A 21,581-nucleotide genomic window follows, 5' to 3' on the forward strand; every position below is an offset into this window, starting at 1 on the left:
CCAACAGACAAGGGCAGCCCAGAGGGATTGGTGCCACCGTGGGGAACCGGGCTGGGCGCCCAGAAGTGCCTGATGCAGCCTGGCGGGGTAGGAGAAAGGGGGGTGTTCATTTAATCATCCCAATTGGGGGGGGTGCTGTGATTATCCCCAATTTACAGATGAGGAAACTGAGGCACAGAGAGTTTGAGTGACTTGTCTGGGCTGCCCAGCTGGTGTGTGGCTCTGAGGGTGGGCTGCTGAAGGACGAGCAGGAGTAGGGGGTGTTCTTTCTCAGCCGAGGGACCGAGGTACATAAAGCTCTTCCCTGCCTCTTGTCGGAGACTCAGCACGGCATCAGGGACCCGGCAGGGCTCTGAGCTTGGGGTCTGAACACCGGGTTCGAGTCCCAGCTCTGCCACTCCTCAGCTGTGTGACCCCAGGCAAGGCCCTGGGCCTCTCTGAGCCTGGGCTGCCTTGCCACCTGCGACACATGAAAGTGTAGGCACACCAGTTACTTCTACCCCTTCTGTCTGCCCTTGACAGAGGCCGGAACCACATGGAAGGCCAGCTGCTGCCAGGGGCGGGGTGAGGGCAGCTGGAAGGAGGACCACCGGGCCAAGCCCAGGGACGCGCCGGGGGCTGATTTCACTGCAGGGACCCAGAGTGAGGAACGGCACCAACACCCCTTCTCTGCCGAGTGGAGGCCCGGCTGGCGCAAGGGCGCCGGACACTGGAGTGTTCGCAGCAGCCCTGCGTGTGCGAGGAAAATCCTGGAGACAGCTCGGTGGACAGACAGGAAAATGCACCGTGGTTCAGCTAAACCCTGGGGCACTCTGCAGCCATCAAAGTGACCAGCAGCCACCCCAAAGTGCGCGGCTCCAGGCTCCGTTTTTATACATATAAATGAACTGTTACAGCCCCCCCAACAATTGCAAACAGGCCGACCCCTCCAGGTAGCTGAGGCGGCACAGGGGCCTGGGCGGGGTCTGCAGGGGCGGCCTGGGCGTGGCGGTGGCCCCTGGGAGGCTGCACCCCCCGGTTCACAGCCCCAGGCTCCCGGGCTTGCTGCGGGAGTTGTCCGAGTCCAGGTTTGGAACAGACCAAGCCAGGCAAGCCCGCTGGGACGTGTTGTGCCCCGGGCCGGGCGAGGTACCTGGGTCAAGGATGCCATGCGCGGTGGGGCGGGGCCAGAGCTCACTAACTTGGGACTTTGGACAAGCGAGTGACCTCTCTGAGCCTCAGTTTCCCCATCTATCTAAGGGGGGTGGTACCCAGAGTACGCCAAGATGAATGCGAGATCCCGGGGGTGCCGGACCAGGGGATCTGGGCGCGGTGTTGGGGCTCACTGGGGAGCTGGCAAGACATGCAGGATCCCAGGCCCCCCCCCGGGACCTGTCAGGTCAGAACCGGGGTGCGGGGCAAGGGATTGGCCTCTTTCCCAGCTTCCTAGGGGATGTTGATGCCACAGGGCTAGAACACAGGTCAGGAAACTTTTTCTATAAAGGGCCAGAAAGAAGGTATCACCTGCTCCGCAGGCCGAGGGGTCACAGACAGAAAGCAGCTACAGACAATGCTACGTGAGTGGGTGATTCTCTGTTCCAATAAAACTTTATGAACGTAAACAGGCAGCTCCAGTTTGCAAACCCCTGGGCTGAGGCCTTGCTACCCAAGTATAGTCCCCAGCATCTCCTGGGAGCGGTTGCAAACGCAGGCTCTCGGGCCGCCTTGCCTGCTAAATCAGGGGGTGCACGCTGACCGTTCCAGCACCTGCGGGTTGGAGAAACCCTGGGCGGGAGCATGCAGCAGGTTCTGGGGGCCCTTCCTGGCCCTGCTGGTTCCCCCTGAAGCAGATCGGGGGACGGGCAGGAGGGGGAGCTGGGGCTGTGCTGCCTGGAGAGTTCTAACAAACCAAGGCACCAACGCGGCTAATTGGCAGCAGCTGCTGTTCCAACCAGAGACTTGTCAGCTGTGATTAAGCGAAGTTGCCTTTAGGCCAATCAACTTCAAAATTATGCAAATAGAGCCTCAGCAGAGACCACAGGGATGGCGCAGAGCCAGCTCCCCTGCCCCTGACCTGGCACTCTCAGCTCCCCACTGCCCGCCTTGGGGGCCCACGTCCACTGGTGCCACCCCGTGGCCCAGCTCCACTTCTGGGGGTTAATGAGCCTCCCACCTACACACTCTACAACTGGCACGGAAGCCGCGGGGCAGGTGGTGATCCTGCAGCCAGGCCAGGCCTGGGCGCTTCTCTTGAAAGCGTCAGGTGCCCCGGGGACCTGCCGGACCTGTCAGCTGCACTGACCCACAGCAACCCAGACCCGCCCCGACGCGGGGCAGCCCACACCCAGGTCATCCCGGCTGAACAGCGAGGGAAGCAGGCACCTCCAAAGGCAGCAGGAAGTGGCTCTCAGTCACCTTCCCAAGTGCTTGCAAACCCTCGCTGGTCCCCTGCCAGCTTGCCCAGACCCGGACAGACAACAGTCCTCCTCTCGTCCACACTCCGGTGGCCCCAGCCCCGTGGTCCTCGCCTCAGCTTTGCCGCCTCCCTCTGAGGGCCACTCCCACGGGGGCCTGAACTACCAGATTGGTGCAAGGGGCAGGTGGGACAAGGAGAGAGCACGGACCCCCTGCCGTTCACGCCAAAGAGACCAGACCCTGGTCTGAGCCGTCTCACTGGGAAGAGGGAAGGACCCAGAGTCCTGGGGGGGTCATTTCTGCCCCCGCCCGCCCTCCCTCCTCCCTGGGCCGGGGCTCCCCCGTCCCCGCCCGGCGGCCGAGCAGGCGCCGCCACCACTCCCCAGTTTGATCCCTATTCTCTGTGTCGTCTCAAAATGAGAGACCCTTCTGATTCTCAGTCCGCACTTTAGGAACAAAGGAACGTGTCCGCCGGCGTCTAGCGAGCCGCAGAGCACTCTGACCGCTGCCCAGGTGGGCTCTGCCCCCGCAGCCCCCTGACTCCAGACGTGCGCAGAGAAAGAAGGGCCGGAGGGGCAGAGCACGGCCCCCCACCCCGTGCAGCCCATCTGGGAGCCCACCCGGGGGCCATTCCACCTGGGAGATGGGTCTTTAACCCAAGAGTCCCTCGAGGGCCAGACGCGCCACCCGCACCCACTACAGCAGGATTCCTGCTCTTCGCAATTGAGCGTCCCTCCTAGTGGGGGGGAAACTGCTACGTTTTCTAGCAGAGGTCAACATCTGGGTAAACAGTGTTAGGGAAGTCTAATTGGTGCGCTGCCTTTGGGGAATGTTGGCTCAGGAATTTCTGGGGAACGGAGAGGTAACATCAAGAAGCATTTATGAAAGAGCTTTGTCGGCAGGAAACCCAATCAGAACTGGAACCGCAAGTGCAGAATTCCAAGGGGAGGCGGGTGCTGGGCCCAAGCCTGGCCAGAGAGAGGACAGAAAGTGCAGGCCAGCCTGGGGGAGGGGACACAGCTGGTCCTGTGACCCTGGACACGTGACTCGGCCTCTCTGGGCCTCCACCTGTAAAGAGGGGTGCAGGGTGCTAACGCCAGCCTCACTGGGGTGGTGTGAGGGTTAAATGAGGTAATATTCATACAGGTGAACCTTGAGCACAGTGCTAGGGTGTCAGGAGGTGATTAGTCCACAAGGTCCCCTTTCCCTGGCCATCCTCTCCTGGGACTGGGGTTTGCTTAGAGCTGTCACCCAGGTTCTCAGGTGAGTCACACAGGGACCCCGAGACATGGGCAGGGGGTGTTCATTAGCCTCAGATGAGGACAAAGAGGCTCAGAGAGGCTGTCACTTCTGGAGGTCACAGCACATACGCAGCAAACCTTGTAACTTCCCAGCACAGAGCTCCCTCCATAACAGTGTGCTGGCCACACCCAGCCCGAGCCACACATCCCAGGTGTAGCTAAGGACGATGCTCAGACACTATGGGCTCAAAGGGCCCCCGTGCTGTGGTTTCGCCCCCATCGCTGGGGGGGATCTGCCTGGGACTGAAGCCCGCGGAGACTCCAGGCCACGGAGGCAGAACCCACGTAAGAGGCAGACCGTACGTGATCACCGCCTCCCGCCCCGAGGAAGCGCGAGGAAGACTGTTTCCCCAGCACCTACGCTGTGCCCAGCCCCGTGCAGGCTGTTTTACAAGTATTGTCTCTTCTCATTTTCACAAGAGGAGAGACGACCACCCTCAGTTTGCAGATGAGAAAACTAAGCCTCAGAGAGGTTGTTGCCTGCCCAAGGTCACACGGCTGCTGAGCTTCTGTGTCTTGGACCCAAGCTGGTCGGGTTTCCAAAGCAAGGATCTCTGGGCCTCAGGCTCTTGGCCTTGGGCCTTGGGGAGGAAGGGGGACAGGAGACGGAGCTGCCATCGCTGAAATGAAACCACTTCCCGTCACTGGGAATTTCCCCCTAGTGACTGGGCGAAACAGAAGGGACCTTTCTGGGAATCAGCTGGTCCCATGTCCCACCGGTGCGGGCTGTGCCCGTGCTCACAACATCCCGGCAGACCCCGCCCCGGTGGAACTCCCCACAGCCCCGAGGGGACCCACTCCCGTCGGGGGACAAGTCAGCCGTGTGGACAGCTCCGGCCCCGCCCCCAACTCTGGTCTGGCCTCACACTGAACAAGCTTATTTTAAAACAATCAGCATTTGGCTCAAGTCGTGAAAGATTAAATGTAGGAGTTGTGTTAGGAGGAGTGGGACGCACCGTGCCAGGAAAGAAAGGGGTCAGCGGCGTGGGAGGCCCCTGAATGTCTCAGCCCCAGCTCCTGGCCCAGGGATGGGGCGTGGGGCGTGGAGGAATCCAGGTCTTAGGAGTGACAGGTCTGATTCCAATCCTACTTCCACCTCCACCAGACCACGTGAGTGTGAGTGGGTCGCTTCAGCCAAAGCCTCAGTTTCCTTCCTTTTCCCCCCTCCCTCCTTCCCTTCCTTCAGGCAAGAAACTTATTCAGCACCTACTATGTGCCAGCCTCAATTGTAGGCCCCAGCCCTGGGGATATAGGAGCGAACTAGACAGATAAACCCCAGCCTTGGCAGGCAGATGCCCTGGTCTGGCGCAGTGGGAGGCGGGGACAGGTCCGATTTTAGCTATGCCCACGTCTGAGCCGCTGTAGGCTATCGGCAGCTCGAGCCTAGAGCCAGGGCTGCTGGCCCTCCGAGACTCCCTGGTTGCCGCCCAGAGCTGTGCGTGGAGGAGCAGCCGGTGGGGATGAGTGGGTGGGGAGGTGGCGGAGGGACAGTGAGGAGGTGAGGCCCTGGCCGCAGCTTTGGACAGTGCGCAAATAAACTCCCCTCATCCCTCTGCCCAACTGAGCCGAGAGGGAGAGAAAATAGCTTTCACACTATATTTTCTAATTTTTTTTCACTCCACTGCTTCTAAATCGATCCAGAACAGATTGTCCAATTGTTTGAATTTCAGGAGAGAAGTCTCCTAATCTTTCCCTAGTCCTGCCTATAATTCTGCCACGCCTTGCGTCCCAGACTCCGCCGTGACCCACTCCTCCGCCGGACTCCAGCTGGCCGTCCATGGCCATCCACGGCTGTCCCGGGCTGTCCCGGGCTGGCCTGCTGCCTGTGCGCCTACAGGCAGTGGAGGAGGGGCTGGCCACGGTGGGAGGTCTGCACCCCCAGGTGGCACGCATGCCCAGGGAACTGCTGGAAGCTCCCTGCCCCTGGGGGGGCGAGGCTTTGCTAACCCAGGAAGAGCTGAACTCACCGGGCACTGTGAGGTGGTGGGGTGACACCAGAGACTGACAACAACCTGCCTTCCTCTCCCATCAGGAAGGTACTTTGGGTTCTGGGCTGAGTCACACACAAGCATCGTTACCCCACTGTCCGCAGCAGCAAAGGCAGACAGGTATCACCTCAGGTACCGATGCAACCAGGGCGGCCTGGGGACTGGGTGCATTTGGGGCCTGCCACGGCAGTCGATTAGCAATGTCTGCCCTGGGCACGGCAGTGGATGGTGGTGGTGCTCAAGCCACGTATTTGCCATCTTGGGTTCACAGGGAACTCATTGGAGTCCTCTGAGGTCACACTTGTCCAACCTTGGCCTCTGCTCAGCTTTCCCTAGATGCCATGGGCCAGCTGTGCAAACCCTTCCTTGGAGCTCTATGGGCCTTGTTCCCGCCCCCTCAAACACTCGCTCTCCCCACTTGTCAACCCGCTTAACTCACACTCTGCCTCCCAGGGTGCTGCCTCCCCCAGGAAGGCCTCTTTGACGCCCAGCCCCTTTCCCCCAGGCAGAACTGCTCCCCACCTGTCATCACCCGCACCTGTGCATCCCTGAGGGAGGACAAGAGCCTCAAGGCAGAACAGGTGAGTGTGTCCCTGGCTCCCTGCAGACTGTAAGCCCATCAGGACCAGCCCCGGCTGCCATCTCCAGAGTGAATAAACTGGTGATGTGAACTGAACAAACGGCGTGCCCACCCCTGCCCGACACCTGCCCCCTTCTGAGGAAGCCACAGGCAGTGGCGAAACCCAGACTCCGATTGTTAAAGACCCTGCCTCTGGCGACCTCTGGACCCAGACGGAGCATGGACAACCTTGAGCACCGTGCTTTCCTGCTCCTACAGGGCCCACTCATCCCCAGGGGCTGGCTACCCGTGTCTCTCTCCTCCAAAGAGAAAGAGTTCAAACAATAACAAATGAGTGGAAAGCAGTTGCCCACCTGGCGCACTCTGCTTTGCCCTCAGTGATCCTGGCTCAGACTTGGTGCAGGAGGGCCTGCTATGGACCCATTTCATAGAAAGGGAAACTGAGGCATGCAGGAGCGAGGTGGTTGGGCAAGGCCACACAGTGGGGAAGGGTGGGCATGGGAGTGTGGGACCCTGAGCTCCCGTGCCAGCTCCCCTCCTGACCTTTCAGTGTATTTGACCTCTCCAGGAGCAATAGCAGAAGCTACCTAGTGACTTCGCAACTTAGCAGCTATGCGCCCTCGGGGAAGTCACCTTGCTTCTCTGAGCCATGGTAACCTGTCCCAGTTCACGGAATGTCAAGAGGATTAAACAAAGTAGTGTCTGCAAAGTGCCCAGGCCGCGGCTGCAGCAAGGAGGTGAGGGTCTTCCAGCCAGTCAGGGCTTCAGGGGCCTTGGGCAGGGTGGCTCATCCCTGAACAAACGGCGTGCCCACCCCGTTCTGTGGCTCTCCCAGGCCTGATTCTCTGCCCACAGGTTGGAGGGGCCACCCCTTCTCTGACCCACACCTTGGGCCCCTTGGGAGGGGATCAGCATTGCTCAGGCTGGTGTTCCATGAACTCTACCCGCACCGTGCCACTCCGCGCTCCAGAACTGCCTGTGCTCCCTGTCGCCCGCTGCACAGGGCCCCAACGCCTCCTCTGACTTTCAGTTTGCCTTTGCAGATCACAGAGCACCTTCAACCAGTTATCTTAGCACGCCCCATGGCCCCAGCGGAAGGCAGTGTTCTCCTCATGATATGGGGGGCGGGGGACAGAGGTTCAGAGCAGCGCAGGAACTTCCCTGCACTTAAGATGAAGAAGCCGGTCTGAACTCAGGTCTGTCCTGTTCCAGAACCAAACTTTCGGGGACACCAAGCAGCCTGGGTCCCCAGACTTGGGCCACTGTCCCCAGTAAACAAAGGTTTGCACAGGGAAGAGAGATCACATCCGGCTACACTACACATCCCACCTCGTTGCTCGTGTCTCAAAGGGAAGCCTCTGCCCCGGTCCTTCAGCTCCTGCCTGAGCTGACTGTCATGTTTCCCAATGGCCGCCATTCACTCACTCAATCATTCATCTGTCCGTCCATCCAACCCTCCATCCATCCCTCCCTTCCTTCTAGCAGAACTGTCCAAAGCATGCCCAGCCTGGGCTTGATGCTGGTTACAGACTAAACCAGGAACAAGGTGGCCGCCCCCTTCCAGGACAGAGAGGCGCTCTCTGACCTGCTCCACTCCGTGCCTCCTTAGTGTTTGTGTTACTAAACGTAGCAGTGGTGATAACAACACCAGCAATGTTGACTGAGTACCTATTGTTTGCCGGCCTGCACTGGCATGTTCCTTGGATTAACTCATTTAATTCTTACAAGAACCCTGTAAGGTGGATATTATCCCCATTTTTAGATGAAGAAACTGAGGCTGAGAGGTGATGTAATTTGTCCAAGGTCCTATAGCCAGTAGGAGTGGAGACTGGGATTGGAACCCCCATAGTCCCTCCGGAGTCTGGGGGTGATACATAGCGGTTATCACTGTAGCTGATCCTGGAGTGCGGAATGTGAGCTCCCTCCCTGCAACCCTCACAACCGCCCATCCAAGTTATTATCATCATCATCATCAACCTTATTTTGAAAACAAGGATGCTGAGGCTCAGAGGGAAATACCGCAGCGCAACGCTGGGCACTAGAAAGGCTGGATGGGAGCCCAGGCCCCAAGGCTGGCTGCTCTAACTCCGGCTCTGAGGTCGCCCTGCTGGCTTGGCACCACCGCCTGACTATGCACCCGATTCATTTCCGTGTGTATTCAACTACTGTCACGGACGTCCCTGCTCCGGGGTCTGGAGATGATCAGATTTGGTTCTTGCCTGGCTGCTTCAAGGAAGGGCCGCAGCAGTATTAACAGAGTAAGGATGTAGGTTGTAACAGTAACGAAGGGAGAATACAGAGCTGACACCATGCCGAATGCACACTATGTGCTAATTAAGCATTTATGCAAATTTATCTTAGCTGGTTCTCACAATAACCCATTTTGCAGGTGAGGAAACTGAGGCTGGGAATTTACATAACTTGCTCAAGGTCACAGAGTGAGAAGCCAGCAGAGGGGAGACTGGTCCAGGGTGGAGCTCCAGCACAGCCTCAATGACCTCAGGCTGCTCTTGGAGGGGGAGCACCCCCCACCCCACCTGGGGAGCAGCACCTGGAACCTCCCTCTGGCTTGTTTGCCCTGACAACGGGCCTTGGCTCAGCCCAGGGCACATTCCCCAAAGGCCTCGTGGTCCCAGGGATCAGATTCTGGGCAGTCAACCCCAGCCGATGCCACATTTTGACCTGTTCCAAGAAGCCTGAACAATTTAAACCGCAAAGGCCCTGCTGAACTCCTGCCGGGCTGAAGGCTGAACAGGGTTCTGGCCTTGTGGGGCTCACGGATGACCCTGGCTTCCTGCACACTGCAGAGAGGCTCCACCGCCACAGTTTCTGGACGCAGAGACCGAGGCTCAGAGCTGGCAGCTCTGGCGTGGGCATCACCAGGACACACGTCCTAAAGCCCCGTCCCTGCTGCTGCCAAGAAGTAAGGCTCCAGTGGCCCCTTTGCCTTTGTGTCAGTGTGTGTGGTTCCTGGATTTCATTTTTGGGATTTTGAGGCAGCGGCTTGTTATGCTCGCTCTCCTGCCCTCAGAGAGCCTGCTGATCCAGACCCGGGTTTCTTTCACAGCCCGAGCAGTCCGGTTGTGACTCCGGCCCCCTCGCTTCCCTTCTGTGGGCTAGGCTCTTTTTAGGGAAACCAAGACCTGCCTTGGGCTACCCGAGGGTGATGTTAGATAATGGATATGAAAAGGCTCTGTGCAAAGACAAAAACCAACCACTTGGAACAAAGCAACTTTCATATGTTAAAATTAGGAGGGGCCTCTGAGGACCACACCCATATGAGACCCCGTTAAGAACCTCCTCAGGCCGCTCCCCGTCCTGAAATGCCTTTGCCTTCTTCTGCTTGAAACTCTCCTACATGTCCCTCAAGACCTAAGCCAAAAGTCACCTCTTCCGGGAAGTCCTCCCTGACTCTCGGATGCCCGTTTTTCTTTTGTTCTCCTGCACTCGCCCCACTCCCAACTGCAAAGCTTACCAGGGCAGGCCCCTATTTCCAATCCGCTCTCCCCGTCCCCTGGGCTGGCGCCCCATCTGGCACTTGGTAGGCACTCCAGAAGCGCGGGATGAATGAACGCTAACGCATTTTCTGTTGGTCTATAAATCCAGCTGCGCGTACAGCTCTCCCAACAAAGGAAAGGAACCAGAAGCGAAAGCAAATCACCATCGTTTCCGTAACACGCTCAGGGAGCCTCGGAGGAAATTCTCCAACTGGATTATGGAAGGAATTTGCCTTTATTTTTAATTTGTGCCAATATCTAAGAAAACGGCACTTTATTTTGAGCCCATCAGGCGATGAGGAGCTTCGGAATCTGGCACAGGAGACAAACTTTCCCAGCCCAATTTCCCAATGCAAATCTCTCCGCAGCGGCAGAGCCGGCCGACGCCTCCCTCCGCCGGCGTTTCTCCGAGGCTTGTCAGGGAGGAATAATCAGATTATGTAGCTGGGTTTTAAAAGATCACGGTTTGTCTTATTTTCCAGGGAAGTGTGAACCAAAAAAAAAAAAAAAATTTTTTTTTTCCTTCCCAGGGCTCTGCTAAGAGTTTCCAGAACTTAATTCAGTGTTAAATGGGTGTAATTTGGGAAACTCATGCATTATTTCTTAATTTCTTGAAGGCGCATTTGCGCACATCTGCTGAGGTAGGGGCGAGTGCGGACAGATGGGCGGTGATCGGAGTGTGTGCGCGCCCCAGACGGGAGGAGGGAAGGAGAGGGGGCCGTGGAGAACATGCGACGTAAGTCCTCCATTCATGGTTGACGTGGGAAAGCATGGGACAGGCAGCATTTGCATTTCATCCTGGCTTCTGCTTTTCTGCTTGGATGGCCAGGGAGGAAGAGATTCCGAAGGCTTTTCCTAAGGGAGCCTGGGCGGGGGGCGGTTATTGCAAATTTCATCGTCCATCGAATGTGTGTACATCCACCCTGGCAGCGGCCTCAGAGGCCTCTGGACAATGCCCACCTCATCTGTAATGCATGGGAGAACAACCTTGGACCTCAAGGATGCCCAATTCACTGTGACCTTGAGCTTATTTCTAGCCACTTTGGGCCTCAATGTCCCCATCTGTATATGGAGAAGCCAATGAGCTCCAAGCTCCCTCTATGAGCAGCTCCTGGGGCCTCGCCCAGCACAGCACACGGGCCCTGGAGCTGCTGCTGTCCCCATCTTAGTCTGACACCTGCCCCCAATGTAGGCAATGAAGAGTAGGACTCCCATGCCAAAGACCCTGTTGGTGCCTTTCTGACACTTTCAGAGGCACCATGTCCCCAAGTTGCTGAACAAGAAAACCTGGGTTCAGAGGGGCTGTTGCCAGTGCGTGGGAAGTCAGGATGCCAAGGGAAGACCCTCCTGAGCATTCCAACTGAGTCACAGCTAAGAGGAAAAGGAGGGCGGCGCTTGGCACAGCTGGGGAGGGGTGGGGGGAGAGGGACACATCGGTAGGGCAGCAGTGCGAGGACATCCACAGTCCCAGCTACAGAATGACATATTCACATAGTCAATCAACCAGGCATGGACACTGGTCATGTCTAGGCTGGGAGGTGCCCAGGGGCAGGTCTCGGTGGCCTTGGGGTCTCCTCCGCCTCCCGACGGGGGTCACCTGTAGGGGTTAAGGAATGTGTGCACCAGAGAAGGAGGGAAGGGGTGGAAAGAGGGAGGGAGGGAGAGATGGGGCCTCCCCACTGCCAGGCCCTGTGCAGAGTGAGACCAACCCGTGCAGAGTTGATGGCACTTGGGTGTCCCCAGGAGCACGTGTGCAGGTCTCCCTCTTACAGCGGCTCCAGACGTTCAGGACTCCACCTTACAGAAAAGAGTTTAGGAAATGAGGCCCCACTGTTCTTAGGGGTTGACTATTGTTCCAGTAACTTCTAAAAAGAACAGCCAGGCTGGGAAAAGCCCCTCGGGGAGATCAGGGGAAGGGGCTCTCGGTTCATTGGAAGATCAGTGTGGATCTGTTACATTAGTCAACTGGGGAGAAGCTAGAGCAACAGAGGTTGTGTTAATGGAGGTAGAGTACCACCCAGAAGGGAGGTGACACCTTGCATCTGAGCGTAAGATGGGCCACACTCTGGGTCAGTCAGTCCAGAGGAAAGTCAACAAGACAGTGACTAGGAAGCCAGACTTCAGAGACCCTGACCCACAGGGGCTCATGGCCACCATCTCACCATCGGGCGCCAGGTGACAGTGTCGTGGCTGGGGGCACAGTTCTAGCTGTGTTTATGTATTAACCTCTCCGAGACTGTTTTCTCATCTGCACAACAGAATCTACCACTGCCGCTCACGGGCTGGCGTGAGGACTGAGCGATGGGTTCTGCTCAGCACCGACCTGGCTCGCGGTCCGCCTCGAGCTTTCCCTGCCAAGTGCAGTCCTATCACTGTGGGGGGCACAACTGCGAGCCTGTGTCAGTCAAGTCCTTTATTGTAGACACAGACAGTGCGGGCAGCTGGACATGGTGTCCACCTGCCACCTCCCCTGTAGAAGCCAAGGGTGTGGGCAGCAGGCAGCCCCCTCCTGCAGTGCGGCCAGCAGGAGGGGCTGGCGGGGGGTTGGCCGACTGTCCTAGACTTGGAAACCACATTCATCTTCTCGTCTCAGACTGCCCCTCCCTCTGCCTTCCTCGACCACGGGCAGCCCACCCAGAGGCTCCGAACCTGGCCACCCCGCTCCTCCCTGCCCCATACCGCTGTGCAAACCCTCTCCCAGGGCAGGCGGTGCTGTCCCTGCCCAGCCTGCTCCAGCTGCGCCACCTCCCTGCCCTCTCGTCCTGCAGCCACCTCTCCACCCCAGACGTCCAAAGGTGCCAGCCTGCCTCCCATGTGTCTGCACCTTTGCCCACAGAGGGTCCCTGCCAGAACACCTTCTCCCCCTTCTTCTGGCTGATTCATGCTTGTCCTCCTGGCCCAGGCCCTGACCCCTCCTGTCTCCATGGGGCAGGTGCTGTCTGCATGTGCCCCCGACATGTGCCCCACTGCCTAGCGGCTTGGCCCAGGCACACCTCTGACTCTGCTTCCTCGAGAGCTGCCAAAGGCTGAGCCGGTGCCCATCAGCGGCAGGCAAAGGGGCTCATGGACCCGGCTGAAGAAGGGTGTGAAGGAGCGGATGGGCACGGACAGACGGGTGGACAACCGGTAACAGGGGATGGCTCTCAGGCGGTCTCCGTCTGGGCAGGGCCCACTTGATTTCTGTCTCTCCCACAAAGGTCTGAGCAGCACTGGCCCTGCCCCACACCTCTGTCCAGTCCAGCTGCCCTGATAAGCTCCAGGCTGGGTGACTCAGGAGTGTGGGGATGGGACATACGCACGCATAGACACACACACACACACACACACGAGCGCACACACAAGCACACACGCATGCACACGCACACACACACGCAGCTCCAAGCCAAACTGCTTCCCTCACCTCACTTCATCAGTCCAATACCTCCCAGATGCCTGAGACAGAGCCGGGATGTAGCATGACAGCGACATTAAGCAAATAGGCGTAAAACCCTGCCTCCGGCTTTCAGCTTGAGCCGCAAGGGGCAGGGGCTGCCTGGCTGCAGAACTTCCTGGCCATCTCTTGTTCCGTGTTCAACCTCCAGCCAGGACAGGGACAGCAGACAGCCTCTCTGGAGAGGTGTCCTGCATGGAGCAGTCACAGATCCAGGGCATGGGGGAGGGACCCCCATTTCTAGGCCACCCTGATTGGTACGGGGATTGTCCTGGTTGACGCCAGGGACGGGGCGTTATTTTGATTCTGGTTTTGAATGACATTTCCAACCAAAGCCCACAGCCTACCCGTTGGTGAAGAGTCTGCATGGTTCCCGCTGGACCACCCGACTCCCGGCCACACTAGGACAGTCAGAATCAGGTGAGGAAACAGCGGTGCTGGCGGGAGGAAGTCCCATCCGTCTGGGCCTGGACGGAGCTGAACTTGCCAGCGCCATGGCATTTCAGTCACAGAAGCAGTGACATTCACAGGACGTCAGTGAGTGAAAACACCTCAGACAATGCCTGGAGCCAGGCCCTCATTTTAGAGTCTAAGAAATGGAGGTCCAGAGATGTGTGGGCAGCTGCCTGGGGTCACACAGCCGTCAGTGCTCACTGGGAACTTACAAGGCTTTCCCAGCGTGACCTCACAGCAATCTTTGGTGGTGGGAATGGCTCTCTCCGCCTACCTTACAGATGAGGAAACAGGCTCAGGGGAGGCATGAGCCTGGTTCAAGGTCACCCAGCAGGGGACAGAGGGCTGGAGGCCACTCCCAGTGATTCCTGGTCCAAGGCACTTCCTGCTCTTCCCATCCTGGGGTTCCTTAGGCAGGAACAGTCCCTAAGAGGAGGGGTCAGCAGGCCAAGCAAGGCTGGGAGACACAAGAGACCACACTGACACCCTCCTGCAGATTATGTAACCCCTTCCCTGCCCATTGCCCCAGGGGTGGTGGCCGGGGCAGCTAACACCCAGAGTGGGACCCCAGCAGGGACCCTGCCTGGTCCACCGGCCAGTCCTTGTTCTTCCAAAGAGATAACAGTTGCAGGCTATGGACGCGCTCACTGGCTTTTTTCCCTCTTTTTCCCCCCTCTGGCTGGATAGCAAATACTAATAATAATAATGATAATAATAATTAAAATAAATATAACCTGAAGATGCTTGGGGTCTCGTTGCCATGGCAACCACTGGCGCTAATGAGCTTCCCAGGCCGCTGCCCGGCCACCCAGCCCCCCCGGCGCGGGCGCGGGATCAATATTGATCGGGCCCTGGGAGGCAGCAGCGGTTCCGCGGGGGCCACGCGGCGGGCTGGGGCCGAGGGGCAAGCACTTGGGAAGCCTTCCTCGTTCCCCGAGACTCCCAGCCGGGACCCCTGAAGCCTTCAGGGTCCGCAGTGTGACTCCAGACCCTGTCCAGCGCGCACGGGGCTCCCGGCTCACTGGGCTCCCAGACTCGGTCCTTGGACGCCGGTCCCCACCTCGGACGCGGATCCCGCTCCCTGCCGCCGCGTCCCATCACGATGCGCCCCGGACTGTTCTTTGGACCGGGGCCCCTTCCTCGCCAAGGTTCAGCGATCCGACCGCGATGAGCGCTGGCGCGGACCCCAGTGCCAGAACACCGGCCGTCCCACAGGGCTCCTGCCCCCAGACTCACCCCTGGTCGTCCCTGGCCCCTTTCTAAAGCGCCCAAACCCCCCAATGCACCTTACTCGCCTCTCCCAGTGCGCCCACCCTTGCCCGCCCTGGGCGCCCGCACCCCGTCTCCCGAGCCGCTGCACCGCAGACCCCGCCCCCCACCCGCCAGGACCATCCTCCGCCAGGAGCTCCGCCCCCGGCCCCTTTCCCGGCGCTCGGACCCCGGCCCGAAGCGCCCCTCCCCCGCGCTGCCCCTGTCCGCCCGCCCCGGCGCCGCTCACCTCGTGCCCGCCGCCCGCTCGCTCCTCGCTCCGCAGCCGGGAGCCGGCGCCCGCGGGAGCCGCCTGCTGGGGCGCGGGGGCTACCCACGTCTCCGCGGTGCCCCCGCCGCCGCCGCCGCCGCAACAGTTGTCCGGGTTCTGGGGGTTGCGGGGACCGAGGGACTCGGGGATCAGGGGCTCCGGGGCCGGAGTCCGAAGGCGCCCGCTCCTAGGCGCGCGGGGCGCGGCGCGGCGCCCGGGCTGGGGCTCGGGCTCGGGCTCGGGGTCCGGCTCGGGGTCCGGCGGCCGGCCGCATGCCCCGCGCTGCCCCGCCGCCGCCCGCGGCTACTCGGCGGCCCGCGCCGCCCAGCCGCCCGCCGGCCCCGAGCCCCGCGCCGCGCCCGCCGCCGCCGCGCTCATGCTCGCGGGCCCCGCGCTCGCCGCCGCCGCCGCCGCCGCCGCCGCCGCCGCGCTCTTTGCCGCCCGCCCGAGCTCCGCGCCCTCTGCCGCCCTCCGCGGGCCCGCGGCGCTCCCGCCGGCTGCCCTCGCCGCTCCCCTCGCCGGCGCGCGCCGCCTCCTCCCTCTCCCTCGCGCTCCCTCGCGCTCCCTCTCTCTCCCTGCGTCCTCCGCTCATTTTCTCTTTCGCAATCTCTCTCCTTCCCCGCTCGCGCTTTCTCTCCCTTTGTGCTCCTCCTAATTTTTCCTCTTTGCAATCCCTCTCTCCCCTCCCTTCCTCGCTGTTGTTCTTTCCTCTCACTTTCTCTCTTTTTACTTCCCTCCTTCCCATCCGTTCTTTCACTGCTCCTTTCCCCTTCCTTCCCCTTCCTGCCTTCCTTTCCTTTCTTCCTTCTCTTCGTCCCCTCTCCTTTGTTCCTTCCCCTCTTGCCTCCCCTCCTGCTCCCTTTTCTCTCCTTTCTCCCCCTCCCCAGCCTCGGCTCTCCACCCCTCCCCCACGCACCTGCTCCCCCGGGGCTCCCGGCCCAGCCCCCTGCGGGAACCCCGCCCGCAGCCCCTCCAGGCCGCACGTGCCGGGCACCTCCCCAGCCCTCCTCCTCTGGCCGTGTTGGCCCTGCCAGCCCGACCCTGAGCCAGGTGGTCGCCGTCAGGGTTGGACGCGCGAGGACCCCGCACAGCCGGCAGATGCTGCGTCCGGGTTTCCCATGGGAAGAGCCCGGGTCCTGACCCTCCTGGGCCACTGCCTGGGCTCTCACTGCCCCCGCCGTCTCTCCCCGCAGCACCCCCATTTCCACCTGCCCCCAGTTCACCCCTCTGCTGCAGGACAAGGCTGTGCTGGCCTCTGTGTGTGGCCTCAAGCTAGGAGCCTCAGTGTCCCCACCTTCCTCGTGCTGGCCCAGTGACCTCGGGTTGTAAAGAAGGTGTTGGGAGGACCTTGCAGCCCCCTCAGGAGCCCCATAGAGGGATGGTGGAGATGGTTTATAGATTCCTCATTTTAGGAGGGAAAATGGAACCCCTGGAGGACTGGCCCTAAGATTGATGCCACCCGGAGTCACCTGTGCCAGTGGGTCTGATTTTAGTCTTATAAACATTAATTGAACCTCACCAGAAACTGAACCCTTTAGAAGCTTTATTTTATTTATTCTTCACCAGATGCTGGGCAGTGCCTTCCCCATTTTACAGATGAGGCAGTGAGGCTCAGAGAGGCTAGGACACCTGTTCTGAGCCACACAGCCAGCAAGGGGCAGAATCGGGCTCAAGCCTATTGTCCAAGCCCAGGCTCCCCGTTTGGCTCACCCACAGTACCTTCCTTAACACGAGGGAGCGCTTCAAGGAAGACGCTTGGCTGTCGTTTTGCTGAGGAGGAACCAGAGAGAACCAGTGTTTCAGCAAGAGTGTGGGGGCCACTTGCCCAAGACCCCATTGCTGATGGGGCATTTCTGATGCCACATCCCATGCTCCTTTCAAGGGTAAGAGAGGCTCAGCTGTGTGCCCAGGCCACCCAGCTGGAGGGTGGGAATAGGGCCAGGGTGCACCCCACAGGAAGCCTGTGCCATTGGGTGCCTCGGTTTCCCCATCATTCTCACAGGCCGCCTTGCCCTTCTCTCCTCCAGTGGACATGGTCTGAGCAGCTGCCTTGGGCTGGACACTGAATCTACCCCGAGGGACCAGATATGAGCCCTGCCCATGGGAACAGTCGCCAACCGAGGGCAGGGTGCACCCATGAACACCCCAGCAGGGCGAGGTCAGGGCCACAGTCAAGGGCTCAGGGAGGACAGCGCCTGCTCAGCCACCAGGGGAGAGGGTGGCAGAGGCTGGGGAGGTGGTGTCGCCCAGTGGTTAGGCTCCTGGGATTTGTAGCAAGGCAGCACTTTGTCCCTAACTGGCCACGTGGCCTTTGGCACAGCACAGAACCTCCCTGAACGTCAGTTTTCTGCCCTAAAGAGAAGATGGCAGCAGCGCCTCCCTCACAGGATGTCTGGAGGTTTGCGCCTGGCAAACCGTCCCGGGGTGGGGGGCCGTGATTGTCCCTCGTTGCGATGAGGAAGCTGAAGACCAGCGAGGTCAAGAAACGGGTCCAAGATCCTGGGGCTGGCAGGGCCGGGGCTGGGGCCGGGAGGCACAGCCAGGACGTCTGTGGATTTGACTCATGCTGTGCTCAGAGCTGCCTGTCCCCTAAGCCGGCCAGAGGCTGTGTGCTGGGGTCATCAGGCTGTCAGCACCAGGGACACTCAGGGCATTAATGGACACATGCTGAGTGAAGGACAGGGAGGGAGCAGGGAGCGGGGCAGCACAGTGTGTCTGTGTTGTGTGTGTTGCGTGTGTGTTGTGTGTATGTAGTGTGTATGGTGTGTGTGTGGTATGTGTGTTGTGTGTATGTGGTGTGTGTGGTGTGTGGTGTGTATGTTGTGTGTGGTGTGTGTGTGGTATGTGTGTTGTGTGTATGTGGTGTGTGTGGTGTGTGGTGTGTATGTTGTGTGTGGTGTGTGTGTGGTATGTGTGTTGTGTGTGCTGTGTATGTGTTGTGTGTGTGTTGTGTGTTGTGTGTGGTATGTGTGGTGTGTGTGATGTGTATGTTGTATGTGTTGTGTGTGTGGTGTGTATGTGTGATGTGCATGTGGTGTGTGTGGTGTGTGTTGTGTGTGTGGTGTGTTGTGTGTGGCATGTGTATTGTGTGTGTGGTGTGTGTGGTATGTGTTATGTGGTGTGTGTGGTGTGTGTTGTGGCGTGTGCAAATGCGTATGTTGACACTCAGGGGTGGGTGGAATGAGTAGGCCTCTCCCTTTTCTGGAATCCCCGTGCAGTGGGTGTATCTGTGCGTGTTCTCCATGTGTGGTGGCGTGTGCGTGATCCTCTGTGTGCGAGGGAGCTGTGTGCACGCGTGTGGGGCGCTCAGGATGCTACAGAGCTTCATTACTCAGTGGAGTCCGTCCCTTCCTCCACCCCCTCCCCACCCCTGCACCTGCCACTGGGCTCTGTGCCTGTCCGGGTGGCTTCCTCAAGGAGGCCCACAGCCTGGTTGGGTGACATCATGGGGTGCTCAGGCTTCATCAACTCCGTGTCCGCAGAATGAAACACAGCCTCCTCTTCCTGTCCCTGCGGCCCAGCCCCCTTGCCCGGCCACCTCAGCCCGGCAAGGCCTCCTCAAGCCCCCATCACGCAGGAGGCTGCCCTGCCCCCTCTGTGCTCCCGGGGCCCTGCACCTTCCCCTTCTCCACGGCTCAGGCTCCCCTGCCTCGGACAAAACCACTTCGCCTCTCTGAGCCTCAGTTTCCTCATCTGCAAAATGGGAGTGACCTCAAAGGGTCACGTGAGGACTAAATGAGAGGTGTGTCATAACAGGCAGCACTCCTGTTGGGATTAACCCCAAATAAAGGAGTGCTTGGCACTTGGTCGGTACGTGGTCCTATCGATGTCCCTCTGGCTTTGCGGGAGTCCAAGGGCTGGGCAGGAAAATGCGTGGACTTTGAACTGGTTGGATCTGGGTTTGAATGTCAGCCCCTCGCCAGCTGTCTGACCAGGGGCAAGTTCATTCACTTCTCAGTGCACGACTGTCCTGCGGCTGCATGACCAGTGACCGCAAAATTCACAGTTCTGGAGGCCAGAAGCCTGACATGAGCCTCCCTGGGCCAAAATCAAGGTGCCAGCAGGGCGGTGCGCCCTCAGAGGCCCCGGGGCGGGGGGGACCATCCTTGCCCCTTCTGGCTTCTGGTGGCTGCGGCATCCTTGGCTCATGGCTGCATCACTAGCCTTGGAGGCCAAAGTCTTCACATCTCTCTGCTCCTCCTCCCATGGTCTCAGGAAGCGCCCTCTGTGTCCCTCTCACAAGGACACATGTGATTGCATTAGGGCCACCTAGATGATCCTGGATAACCCCCATCTCCAAATCCTTAACTCAGTGCCATCTGCAATGTGCTTTGTCGCCTTTGCCATATAAGGCGGCGCTGATGGTTACAGGGACGAGGACGTGGCTACCTGTGGGAGGTGAGGGCTCGGGGCATCTGCCGAGGCAGGGTGAGGGCGCAGGCTTGGGCGCGACTGTGCGAATTCGGTGAGACAGAGCACGTGACTGTCACACTGGACCATTCAAGAAACGCGTTGCTGCTCCACTCCGCCCAGGCTGGGGAGACACGCGGGAGCTGCACAGGCTGCCCTGGGACACGGTGCCCCACCCGCTTCTGAGCACCTACTGCGTGTCAGAGCGAGCCCCACGCCCCACGTCCGTGGCTGATCCTCTCTCCCTGTTTACTATTTCCCTGCCTTCGGGAGGCCTGCTCCCCCGCAAACGCGCTGCTCACAGGGCGGCCGGCGATGACTCACGCTCGCTCGCTCCGTGGAGAGCTGCCTTTTCAAAGGGCTGGCTGGGGAGGGAGCTAAATTTAAAGCCAGGCTTCCCGAGAAGATCACCTGCCACGTCAAAATCGCTACCATTTAATTAGACATGGGGGCATGAGGCATCCACCTCGATGCCTGCGGAGACCCCCCTTTGAGAGGGAGGTGCTGGGGCCTGCAGAGACCCCCCCCCCCCGGCAGACTCTGACGTGAGTGCGACCAGCTGGCCCAGTCTTGACATGTCTCCCCCACCTTCCCCCACCCGCCTCGGGGAGCAGTCCCCACCCTCCCAAGGACCCCATAGTCCCTCCCTTCTCCTTCAAGATCTTGGGGTTCCAACCCTAGCCCCCCATTTGCTAAATTCAAGGAGTAGAGGCTTAGAGATTTAGACACCCCAAGTCACCCAGCAAGGATGTGGCCAAGCGAGGATTTGAACTGTTGGCCCCAGCTCAGCCGTGTCCTGGACCACGTGGCCGTCCTGCTCCTTGTGTGCCGTGGATGGGTGGGCAAGGCACTCGCCTCTCTGGTGAGCTCGTCCATCCAGAGGGGCTGAAACACCGCGCAGGAGGAGGCGCTTTGATGGGGCCTGAGGGGCTTTGAGATCACCTCACTTGTTCACCAGGGAGGAGAGGGAGGCCCAAGGCCTGCAGGGTGGGAGGAGCCGCAGCAGCCAGGCCTCCCCTGCCTCCCTCTGAAGCATGAGGCTGGCTTGGTCACTGTCATCCTTGTGCCTTTGTCAGTGGCTGGGGCCTGCCAGCTGCCCATAGCTGCTCCTTCTCTCACACTGACCATGGGAGCCACATGTCACAGTGAAGCCATGGCCTCCCCATGGCTGTAGGCGCAGGTCCCCCAGGATGCAGGGCCACCCACTGGTCAGGAATGCCGGCTGTGGGGTCAGAGCCCTGGGCAGTGTCCCCAGCCTCGGTGTGCTGTCTGTAACATTGTGGAGCTTGACTGCTCAGGGCCGGACACATAGTAGGTGCTCTGTGTGCAGACACCACAGCTGTGACTGACTGTTGGCCAGAGATTTGGGAGCCCAGATGTGGTGAGCTGGGTGCCAGGGCCCAGGACGCTTCCCCAGGCCAGCTGCCCTGCAGAGGCGCCAACACTGTGGTCTGCCAGAGCCAAGGGCTGTAATCTCATCCCTGAGGACTCCGCAGAGCCTCCTGGATCCTCCTCCCTGTCCTGCCACCTCCCTTCTGGCCACAGGTGTGAACATACGTTTCTCTTCTGGCCCTGGCAGGGACCATTCCCAGCCCTGACAGCCCTCCGAAGTGCACGGGGCAGGCAGGTTCTAAGCTGACCTCCCTCCCCAGTGCTACCCTGTGGTTACGCTACACGGTCAAGGGGACTCTGTAGACGTAATTAAGGTTATTGATCAGTGGACCTTAAGATAAGAAGATTATCCATGTGCCAGACTTCGCCACCCAAGTCCTTCATAAAGCAAAGCGTTTTCTTCGGCTGGTGGCAGCAGCAGCAGCTGGAGAGACCCCGCTGTGGGAGGGTTCTACACGGGTGGGCCGGGGGCTCCGGGCAGGGAGGTGAGATGCAGAGAGAAGCCCCCAACACCCAGCAAGGAAACAGGACCTCAGTCCTACAGCCACACGGAGCCAATCCTGCCGCCACCCCGAGCCCAAGAGTGGATTCTTCCTTGGAGCCTCCAGGTAAGGGTG

The 21,581-nt window shown here is 59.8% G+C and overlaps 1 protein-coding gene across 2 annotated transcripts in view; it reads right to left on the minus strand.

The window, feature by feature from the left end:
• The window catches only part of SHISAL1 (shisa like 1), a 61,919-nt gene extending 46,695 nt beyond the window's left edge, over window positions 1-15,224 (minus strand). For both annotated transcript variants that reach the window (XM_069490594.1, XM_069490593.1), the window contains exon 1: window positions 15,142-15,224. The gene's annotated coding sequence lies outside the window, so the exon portion shown is untranslated. The remainder of the gene's footprint in view (window positions 1-15,141) is intronic.
• Window positions 15,225-21,581: the final 6,357 nt, after the last annotated feature.

This window comes from Eulemur rufifrons, chromosome 16 (assembly GCF_041146395.1).
Source record: "Eulemur rufifrons isolate Redbay chromosome 16, OSU_ERuf_1, whole genome shotgun sequence".
NCBI classification, from domain to species: domain Eukaryota; kingdom Metazoa; phylum Chordata; class Mammalia; order Primates; family Lemuridae; genus Eulemur; species Eulemur rufifrons.